The 11,100-nt window shown below is 33.1% G+C and overlaps 1 long non-coding RNA gene across 1 annotated transcript; it reads right to left on the bottom strand.

Moving 5' to 3' along the window:
• Nucleotides 1-5,319: 5,319 nt before the first annotated feature.
• On the bottom strand, nucleotides 5,320-6,418 carry LOC149902989 (uncharacterized). Its single transcript, XR_016457448.1, has 2 exons — nucleotides 6,260-6,418; nucleotides 5,320-6,133 (listed from the first exon to the last, which is right to left on the bottom strand). It is a non-coding gene; the product is annotated as an uncharacterized LOC149902989 (long non-coding RNA).
• Nucleotides 6,419-11,100: the final 4,682 nt, after the last annotated feature.

The raw sequence follows: 11,100 nt of genomic DNA, 5'->3' as shown, positions 1-11,100 counted from the left end.
GTATAATAGTTTGTTGCTGTATATAGTGCAACAGAAAGAACATAATCATTTAAAATTTAAAAGATACCTTTCCCGCTTTGATAATAATTATTACAGTATAATTATGTATAAGTAGGTAGATAATATTTACAATAATAAATACGGTAAACCAAAAATAATGCAACACCATTCTATCTAATATCATGTCCAACAGTGATCCCATAACGTAAATTATAACTGATCATAAATCGATTATCGAATATCACTTTCGATACATCTATTCTATATTCGATATTTCTATATTTCGATAATATACCTACATCTCTATAGAGCCAATAAAGTAGTGAGAGTTATTGGCACACATTAGATCTAATCAAGGAACATTATCCGTTTAAAAATTACGAAATATTGATTAGCTATAATGAATAACATTATAAACACATGTCTATCGGCTACTTAAGAAAACCAGACGTACCGTCAATCATTTGAAGATCCCTTCTATACATTAGCCATATGTTGCAGGCGTGAAACAACAACGTTGTTAGGGATTTACAATAGAAAATTGTAGATTTGGCTGTAGTTTTTTGTAGGTACTTTTTGATGTGACAGATTTTATTATTTTTCACAGCTATGATTGTAAGAATTTGATTATTTGACATGCTTTCTAACGGTAATAAATAATTAAGTATTTATAACAACTTTTATATTTACGAGTAGCAGAAGTGTAACGGATTTTTTCAGTAGATAATGTTTCAAAAAACTATGTCACAACATTGTACTTTCGTTCGTGAGAACTCCTAAAAATACTTTTGCTTTTTTGTACCATTGAATGCGTTTTCTTGTTTTTATCAAAGATTAGTAAATAAACAATAAATTTGAACGTTAATAATTAAATCTCACCACTACTCTATGACCTATTTGTGAAGGAAATTAGGAGGTGACATTAAAGGTAAAACATGGCGCATTAGTTTGCGGTTTATTACTTGACGTTTACACTGTCATTACGTTGAAATTAGGTGCTAAGTAAATTATATAGATTAGCTGCGATGTATCGCTTTGTCTTGCCGGCTGGCGTGAGTAAATATTATGTGATATTAGTCAAATTACATATGACATTAGCCTCTTCACTTTGCCATATGGTGGAAATTTTGTGGGTGACTTGGGTTTCTATTAACGGAAGCGGATTTGTAGTGTTGAGTGTATTGTTGAATTATTAGTGGGTAATTAAACACTACTTATAATATATTTAATACTAGCGGTCCGCCCCGGCTTCGCCCGTGGTACCTACATGTTTAAACTATCCTATCTCTCAACTTGGATCGAACTGCACATGGTGTGCAAGTTTATTATAATCGGTTAAGTGGTTTACCGTTTAGGAGTCCATTGAGGACAAACATTGTGACTCGAGATTTATGTATATTAAGATGTATTTGTGTGTTATGAAGTGTGAAGATTTGATGAAGTCACATTAGATATTGCTAGTTAGAACAAAATGTTATAAAATATTATGATAAGTAAATTTATTAAGATTTTTGTTTTTAAGTAGCTCTATTTCACAATAACCTTTCCGATTACATTCCCTAAAAGATTTCTACTGATGTTTTTTGCATAGAAACAATATGTGTTCCTAATAATATATCATAATAATATGATAAAGGTACTAAGAAAGCTATTCTTAACCTTTGCTCGTAATATAGTATTACAATTTTATGTAGATTCCCAATTCTTCATTTCACGAGGGTATTTATACACATTACACATCATTATCCTTGTTGATTTATAATCTGCAAAAAAACCGATATAGTAACTAGGTACTTTACTTAATTTCAATAGTTTAATACAAATCAAGTAAAAGAAAAAAAAACGTTCTAAGCTACATTGTCTCTGCAGCTTGTTTATTCTCAAATGCATTTAATCTTATTTTCGTAAATTAACATTACATTCAGCGCTACAAGCATTAAAATCTGCGTGTCCGCTGGGAGGTAGCGAACATTAACATCATATCGGTTTTGATTTATTCATCGTGTATTTAACTTTCCAAATAAAACATTACATTATAAAAGTATGTAATATAATGTACTGAAAGTAGATATTATTGATATTATGTAGTTGCGAATAACGTATACAGTGTTCTTGTGATTATGCATAGTAGAGTCAACCTATATAACTTGTAGATTTCGTAATATGTAAACCTTGCTAATGTTTGGAAAAGAAAAAGTATAGTATGATTGTTTTTAGTTAAATATTATGTTAATATAATAAACAGGTTTCTTATTTAAATTATTTCTTAATTTAAATTATAGTCTTTGCGTCTTAAAAGAAAATGCACTAGCTAGAAAATTATCATTATTCCTTCCACTTTGAAGTCATTCTTATTGCCAAAAAGTTTATTAACATGAAGATGGTATTCATTTTTCAGCTTTTTAATTACAAATTATCACAAATAAAGCGCAACTTCATTCAACATTATGTTAGTGGTACTTTAATAACGCTTACTCAAATTAAACTAAGATGTACGACGAATGCAGTAATTCTCTTCACATACTTTTTGCAATATTTCACCCTAGTTAAATATTATCGTTCCTCATTCCTAGCAGTGCGTGAGGTTGTTTCATATTGCAGTATTTTACACTGTTAATTAAAACGGCGGGAGCAATTCTTTTCATAACACCGCGCGTGTTTTGTTCAACAGACGAGTCCACACAAAGCGAGCAGCCTCGCGAGGCAATTTCACGCGAAAGACAACGGTCTATACGGACGTTACTTGGACGCAAAAATTTACCTTTATTCTTACGGTGCATTAACATCAAACAAGCGAATGCTTATACAAACCCCACTATGTCAAATTTTTCTTGTGTAAACATGTGTAGAGCATTCTTTCGTTGTTCTTAGTGCGTTCGAAAAGATTCTATGCAATGTTCTTATACTGAACAACACACAATATTTCGTTTACACTTAACATCACGAAAGAATGCTCTTATTCTAGCTCCATGTTCCTTTGATGTAAATATAAATGTACATCGAACCACGTCCACATATTCCGAGCTAGTTAGCGCTGAATTCGCTTCGCGAGGCTGCTCGCTATGTGGTTCCCCCTTTACTACATAGAATGTACTTGGTTCCCGTTTCTTAGTATAACTGACCGTAATGTTTAATGTAAATGCGATCATTATGTTCTTGAAGCTACTTGCGTGCATGTTTCTTTATATTTATCGTTTTCAGTTAGAATAAGTGCTCTTGATACATTGTTACGCTTAGTTTGTAAAAGCTTCAGATCGTAGTTTCGCGTGATAATCGAGAAAAAATGAATGTGTGTCTACTGGGAAATATGTATCATAATCTTACATAAACATTTTTTATCCAAATATAGAAGATTGAAGAAACATACAGTCGGTGATATTGTATCTATGTGTTTATTGAAAACTGTAAAAGTAGAGACAAAATTAAGTCCAATCTTACTTGATGACATGATTTCATTTTTTTACAAAGAGTTATTATTAGGGATTATTTAAAACTAAATCCTAAAACATTACATCATACGTACTATTATAGCTTAAACTCTAATAAGTGATCATACCAAAAGCACAGCTTTTACACAGGTATTATCGTATGTAAATTATTGCCTAACCTTAAACGATATCCATATGGACACGTGGTAACTTGAAGGCATTAGTCCTAAATATTGTGGGGTCCATAACGAACCGTGGCGTGGGTGGTTTGCTTAGAGCGTTCTTATAAACTTAAGGTAGTACACACGAGTGCAGTCCTACCTTATTAAGGCATGCGATTATCATGCCGATTTGCGGGCATTTGCAAGTCGACTATCATATCCTTATGTTTTATGACTCTATATAAATGGAAGTTATTATGTATAATGTTCTTAGTCTATGCTTGCATATGTGAAACTGGTATTATGTATTTTTTTTAATATTATTCCATAAGAAGTCTTTAAATATGTGTAAAATAAGTAAGTATAATTTGGTACCCACCTACTAACAGTAATAAGAGTTATTTAATTGTACTAAAATCTTACGTGGATTTCAATGCTTTATTTCCTAGTAGTGGAATTTTTTTTAATTAAAGATATATTTCGTCAACGACAAAGTTTTAAAAATTATTCTTTAACGAAAAACATTTAATAAATAATAGCTTTAGAAAACACAATAATTCAACCATGAATAACATCAGAATATATAGACGAAGACAGCACTCTTCATTGAGATAAATAGGTGACACTCTATAGATTTATATTTTTGGCTTCGTTTCTGTATTCACTCCGAATTCTTGACAACCGTACGTTTTCTTATAGGTTGATAGGTTATATACTATATTTATACTACCTATCTATACTAATATTATAAAGCTGAAGAGTTTGTTTGTTTGTTTGAGCGCGCTAATCTTAGGAACTACTGGTCCGATTTGAAAAATTATTTCTTTGTTAGATAGCCCATTTATCGAGGAAGGCTATAATATATCATTACACTAAGACGAACAGGAGCGGAGCTACGCGGGTGAAACCGCGAAGCGCAGCTAGTGCCTTATAATACAAATATATGTTAAGACGATACACAAAAAAAAATCCACTGCTTGGCGGGCGGAGTCTAATAGCTCGCTATCGCGAACGCGGGTGTGCGCGAAGTCATTCTTGCATACTCGCCGCGCTGCCGCTGGCCGACTCGGGACAAACATGTATGGAGTCGTCATACAGTTATAATATTGTTATACATATATTTAATTGTTGATTTATTGGTTTTATTTTCTTGCTTATAAACACAAAATTATCTTCTTTTTAACAACTACTTAGACATTATTAATAATTATTAATTATTATTATTTCGTAATGTTTACTTTATTACAAAATAATACAGGTTATAAATAATCTTTAAAATAACAAAAAATATTGTTACTCTGAAAAAATGAAATGGTACCTAATTACGCGGACTACTGAATTGATTTAGATAGAATTTGATGCTGACGTAGATATTACATCATGCCCAGAAATGAAAGGTACTATTTCTGAAAGAAGTTATAAACCCTAATTCTTCTCAGTCAAAGTCAAGAGTGGAAGATATCGCTAATACAGTAAAACTGATGCGAAACTTTGGATGTTAATTTGTATATTTTTTTGTTAGTTGTTACTTAATCACGTCAAGACTACATTACCAATTTTGATAAAATATAGCTAATTGCCTGGATTTACACATAGGATACTTTTTATCCGAACTGAACACTTCTGTGGGATAAAACAGGATTCACGATATAACCTAATTCCACGCGGGCAAAGCCGCGGTCGGAATGATATTTTTTTAAATAAAAAAATTGTTTAAAAAAAACACAAAATATATTGACGCATGTATTTATTTTTTGCACTCTATTATAATTGTAATTATTCATTACAAATAATCAAAATAAAATAGCCAGAACAAAGTTAGGCCCTGGTAGGATAGGTAGGCAGGTACAGCAATGTGAGACGAACACTGGCTTATTTATACCAATAATAATGTATTATAAACATTAAATTAAGTTTACTTTCTAACAACAAAAATACATAATATTAGCTAATGTGAAAACGAATCAACCAATCATCCCACAACAATTAAATGTGCACACAAATATTCATCCAAATCGGTTCATGTGATTAGGAGGAGTGACTGCAGCACCATCCTCCGGGCCCAATTGTGTTTCCAGATCACCCAGGAACTCAATTTAATATACTTACACAAAATTTTTCGAAATGAAAACTCACATTACTATGTAAATATGAATATAAACCGGTTTTAGTACTAAGCAATTTCCCGCACAGGTGTAGTAAGTATAAATGAAATAAATATCAACATCAAATTCTTTATACAACATACTTATCTACCACCTACTAAGAAATTCTTGAAATTTTTTCGTATTTTTTTAAAATATAATACTACTCCAACGAGCTCCTGTTCCATAATTCCATATCACGTCCACCAAACTTCCACTAAGTTCACCATGATTTTTTATTTCTTTGCACTTTGTGGCTTTTTGCTAAAAATGGAATCATGCGATAATACCAGTAGAGCGTTGATAACATACATTTTTGACTGAATAAAGGTACTTACGAAGGAGTGGGTTCACATTGTGAACAATCAGTGGGTTTATTTTCCTTCTGGATTCCGGATTTCTGAAAAGATTATTTATGCTATAAATGAAAAAATCTTACACATTCGTTATGTACTTAAAACAGGGGTACATATCAAACATCGTCTATAATACAATTATCATCAAATTTAAAATAAAACCAACTTACTTCATTAATTTGTTCCAATTGTAAGCATTCTTTTTCCTCCAACCTTTATGTTTCTTCTTCTTATTTTCTTTATTGTCCCCATTTGTCTCATTTTGTCTTATCGTGTTGTCACCCTTTTTTACGATTGCGCAAGCGACACAAGTTCCCCGTGTGACGGCCGTAGCGGGAATGACTCGTGCAGCGATCGGGGTAGGAAGGTACAGGGCGGCTCTCGCTATATTGGCTGGTCAGGCGCTAATTTCAAGTATTTCTTGTTTATTTCAAAACCATCGCATATTTCAAAATTCTAACACGGTAGACGTATAGGTTGTATATTTTATAGTTAATATCCAAAAAGTCGTAACTTTACGTTTGTTATTTTGAAGATGCCAGAGATTAAAAAAAAATAACAATGAGAACTTTGTATTTTTTTTCTATCGAGAAAATATCATGGAATCATGTTTCTAAAACGGTAGACGTATTGTGTTACTATTGAACTTTCTTGTCAAGAATTTTCATCACGACAACTTTAATAATATAAAAATTACGAAGGTTTAAAAAGGGCCGTAAATGTTAGAAAAATTAGTTCATCACCTTAACCTTATGGTTTTAAGGGTCAAATAATATTATTGAAATTTAAGAATAACTTTCCCAATAGTCAGAAATTAGAAACATATCATGGATTTCATTTACATTACCTTAATAAATGTAAGTAGAGCTCGTCTAACAAGATATCATGTAACTACATCTAGAAGGTATTCTAATAATTGTTAAATAAGAAGCCTTAACTTGATATTTAAACGAGTGTATTAACACTTAACAAAACCGACCTTTGCTATCTAACCTTCTAGCACCCGACATAACTAAAATCGTGACTGAGATTATGACAACTATGTAAAAGTACTTGTGACATAAAACACGCTAAAGCATTGAAAGTGCAGGAGCTGACTATAAATTATTTATTTAGCATTGTACAAGAATAATCCTTGCACAGAATATATACTAATATAAAGCATAATTTACATGGCAAGACGATTCCATACTACATAATAATTGAAATTACTTCAATAATGTTTGAAATATGTGATATTATATTTACGTAATTTCAATGTAATTTTTATCTGAATGGGATGAAAAATGAGGAATCGGGAAAGTAAGGAAAGATAGACTTCAACATTATAACATTTATTCGACTACAATCACATAAAAATAAATAAATTATGACATTTAACACATCACATTCGACCTCAGCTCACAAAAGCTTCATAAATAGACTGGAACACTCCAACTCTTCTCACTTCAATAACAAAGCGTGTTTATACGAAAACAAAGACGGACCAAGACTTGTGACATAGACGCCATGCCAATTATCTTAATGTTGTACGAACATGCCAACGTACAGTCAATTTCGTGCTTCAGACACTCTTTATGAAGGTTTGAAGCTATTTATCTGTACTTGTGTTTGCCAATCTCTTTGTGACCACCTTTAGTAGATATCGAAAAGACAGTTGCTTCTTTGAATTCAGAATAAGTATAGAAAGAAGTTAATAAGGAGTTTAGAATTGACTACTCATCATTAACAGCCTATGTTTGTCCACTGCTGGACATAGGCCTCAGTCATGGCACGCCATTGAGCCCGGTCATTCGCTCGTTGACGCCAGTTATGCCCAGCAACCCTGCGGATGTCGTCACTCCACCTTGTAGCAGGGCGTCCTACACTACGTTTGCCGAGCCGCGGTCTCCACTCTAGTACATGTGTGCCCCAGCGGTTGTCCGTTCTGCGGCACATATGACCGGCCCACTGCCACTTCAGCATGCTAATCCGTTGAGCTATGTCGGTAACTTTCGTTCTCTGGCGAATTACTTCGTTCCGGACTTGGTCCCTCAGAGAAATACCGAGCATAGCTCTCTCCATAGCACGCTGAGCGACTTTAAGTTGGTGGACCAGTCGTACTGTCAATGTCCACGTCTCGGCTCCGTAGGTCATGACTGGTAGGACGCACTGATTAAATACTTTTGTCTTGAGGCATTGTGGTAGTGACGACGCGAAGACTCGACGGAGTTTTCCAAAAGCCGCCCAACCCAGCCGAATCCGCCTGTTGATCTCACCGTCGAAATTGTTCTTACCTAGTTGGAGCATTTGCCCTTTGTTTCTTTTCTACCGATCGCCTAGCAAAGCACCCTAGCACCCTGGGGGTCCTTTAGTTGAAAAACAATATTCAATGCAATGCTTCCTTCATTGCACGTTCTTTGATCACATTTATCGTTATAGAATACCTCGGACCATCTCATTAAAAACTTAACCAAAGCTGTTTCATATCTAATCTAGATGCCTTGACTCGCTGATAACGTTTTGTAACACCCGCTTTGAATGGAATTCTATGATATCTTTAATCTGTTAATAAATTTGTTCGATAAGTACTGGGCTACCGCGTTGTACTTTGTTTTAATGAGGATAAATCCTTGAAATTTATGACTCCTCCCCTCCATTTTATATTAAGTATTGACTTATATTTAAATAATTTATCGAGTCTGTGAATGAAATAGACTTTTTATCTCGCTGTATCAATACTTCCTATTCCTAATTAATTCTCTATATCAATACGTTTTTGATCCTTTTTTTGTTTATATTTACGACGTTATTGAGCAATTAAGAAGTTGTGTAGATAAAAGGACAACGCGACGGTATTTATGGTTCTGTGAGAAAAACAGTAACATAGTATTGACATGTTGCAACTGATTGACTACACAAAATAGTCGGAGATAGAGTCACAAAAACTGGACGGGTAATGTAATACGCATTATCGGAGTCACAAATTGGAGTTTTTAATGTCTTTATAAGTGCAGTCCGACATAAAGTTAATGAAACGGCCGCTTTTATTGATCTACCTGCGGTGTGACACGAATCCAGCCGCATCTAACCCGATATTATGTTTTTCATAAAATTGTTTTATCTCTCTCTCTAACGTAGGGGATCATAATCGGAGAGAGAGACGAAAGAGTTGTAAAGCCAAGCATTAGGAGAACATTTCATTTGTTGGAGACCCCCATCATTTGATAAGCCGGCGCGGCTTTTTAGCGGTAATCCATTAGGAAACAGAATGTTTTTTGAGACTTTTTTGTCCATTTCGATCTTGAGAATGTACAAGAAAGATTTGTTAAATTTATTCCGCTTTTGCTCTATAATTGTAAGCAATATGTGAATACCAGTGCTTGTTTTGCATTGATATATTTAACCAGTCAAGGCATTCGACTTTATATAGTAAACAATGGCATTCCGACTACTAATGAAGTATGTTCTTAATACCGATATAAATCGTAAATCTGTTTACACATAATTCATAATACCTACCTTAACAATAAAGAAAATATTTAATATACCAAAAATGTAAAAGCTTTAATGACTTTCGATATCCAAAGTTAAACGATAACCATATTCAATGTACAAACTTTCATAAATAACTATCCTCATATTTCAATATTATAAGTATATTTATAGATCAACAAGCTGTCGCCACCCGCATTTTGGACAATTGACGCAATCACCATCAATGAGATTTGGGGTGAGTAAAATGGAATAATTGCATTGGGCACCAAATTATTGTTATAGTCACTATTCAATGATAATCACATTTTGAGACTGCGGGCAAAGGTGCCAATAACTTTCGGTACTTATGGATAAAGTGCCTCGTTAATATCGTCATTCATGAAATTAATGAACAAGAATCAATTCGGTCCGTTTCATTATAAATTGCATTGAATAATGTAATATCGTTATGTTAGATTGGACTAGTACAGATTGGATATTATGTATTTTTTCGTACACAATTAAATGTAATGTAGCTTCGTTCGGCTTCTGCTGTTAAAATAAAAGTGGCTTTCAGGAAGCTCTCAATTACTTCTAATTTATGTAAATAACTTAAGCCATTAAGCCATAACTTAAGCATTATATTAATTACGTTTTATCTATATTAGGTAAACATAAAAGTACCAAATATAAGCTAAACGGACAATTTAACTATTCATTCTTACTTGAAAAATCTTCAAGTATATTTACTAGGGCAATGCTAAAACCCAAATATAAACCAAAGCAGTACAAAGCATACGTTCCTTTTAAAAAATGCCTCCTTACACCGTCACAAGCATTCGTCGATATTTTAATTAGCCTTCTAAAAATAAAGCAAGCGAAGTATTTCAAAGTGACTTGTAGGGGAGGTCTTACATGGGGAGAGGCACAATAAATCAGAAACATGTGTACGCTGATAACAAATCTTTATCGTGTGACAGTGTTACTATAAATCAAAAAGCTGTGAAAAGGTCATTTATGATAAAAATAATGTAGGATCGTCGGATGGTTCTTGTATTGATAATGAGTTCGTTATGTATGTCCTGCTATTACAATTAGAGAAATACTATCGAAAAGAACATAAAAGAGACCATTTTTTAATCCTTGTAGGGAAATAATTCATATAAAGCGAATAAAATAATATGCTTTCCTAACAATAGGTAGGTCAATTTTAATGACTTTTCATGTCGTAATTCTAATGTTACACAATATAATAAAGTAAATTTTATTTAAATGAAATATCCAGTTAAATAGAAACTGCAACACTTCAAAGTTTTGATATAAATTACTTAGCCTCAACAGAATATTTGCATAGAGTTAATGTTATTACTACAATTTATAAGTGCCCAAGATAGTCTCCGACATTACGCTTCAAACCGCAGCACTTAAAGACGCCAACCAAATACATTTGAGGGGATAATACAATGTATTTGTTGCTAGCCCCAAATGTAGATACGTTATTGTCTCCTAAGATTTATATTCCACAACACCGTAATCTCGTTCTCGTGGGCGGGGA

The sequence above is a fragment of the Colias eurytheme genome, chromosome 14 (genome assembly GCF_061535395.1).
Source record: "Colias eurytheme isolate Ceu_HAF_F1 chromosome 14, ilColEury1 Martin Lab GWU primary, whole genome shotgun sequence".
NCBI classification, from domain to species: Eukaryota; Metazoa; Arthropoda; class Insecta; order Lepidoptera; family Pieridae; genus Colias; species Colias eurytheme.
Note: the sequence above shows the minus strand (reverse complement) of the source record. Positions and strands in the feature narration are given on the sequence as shown.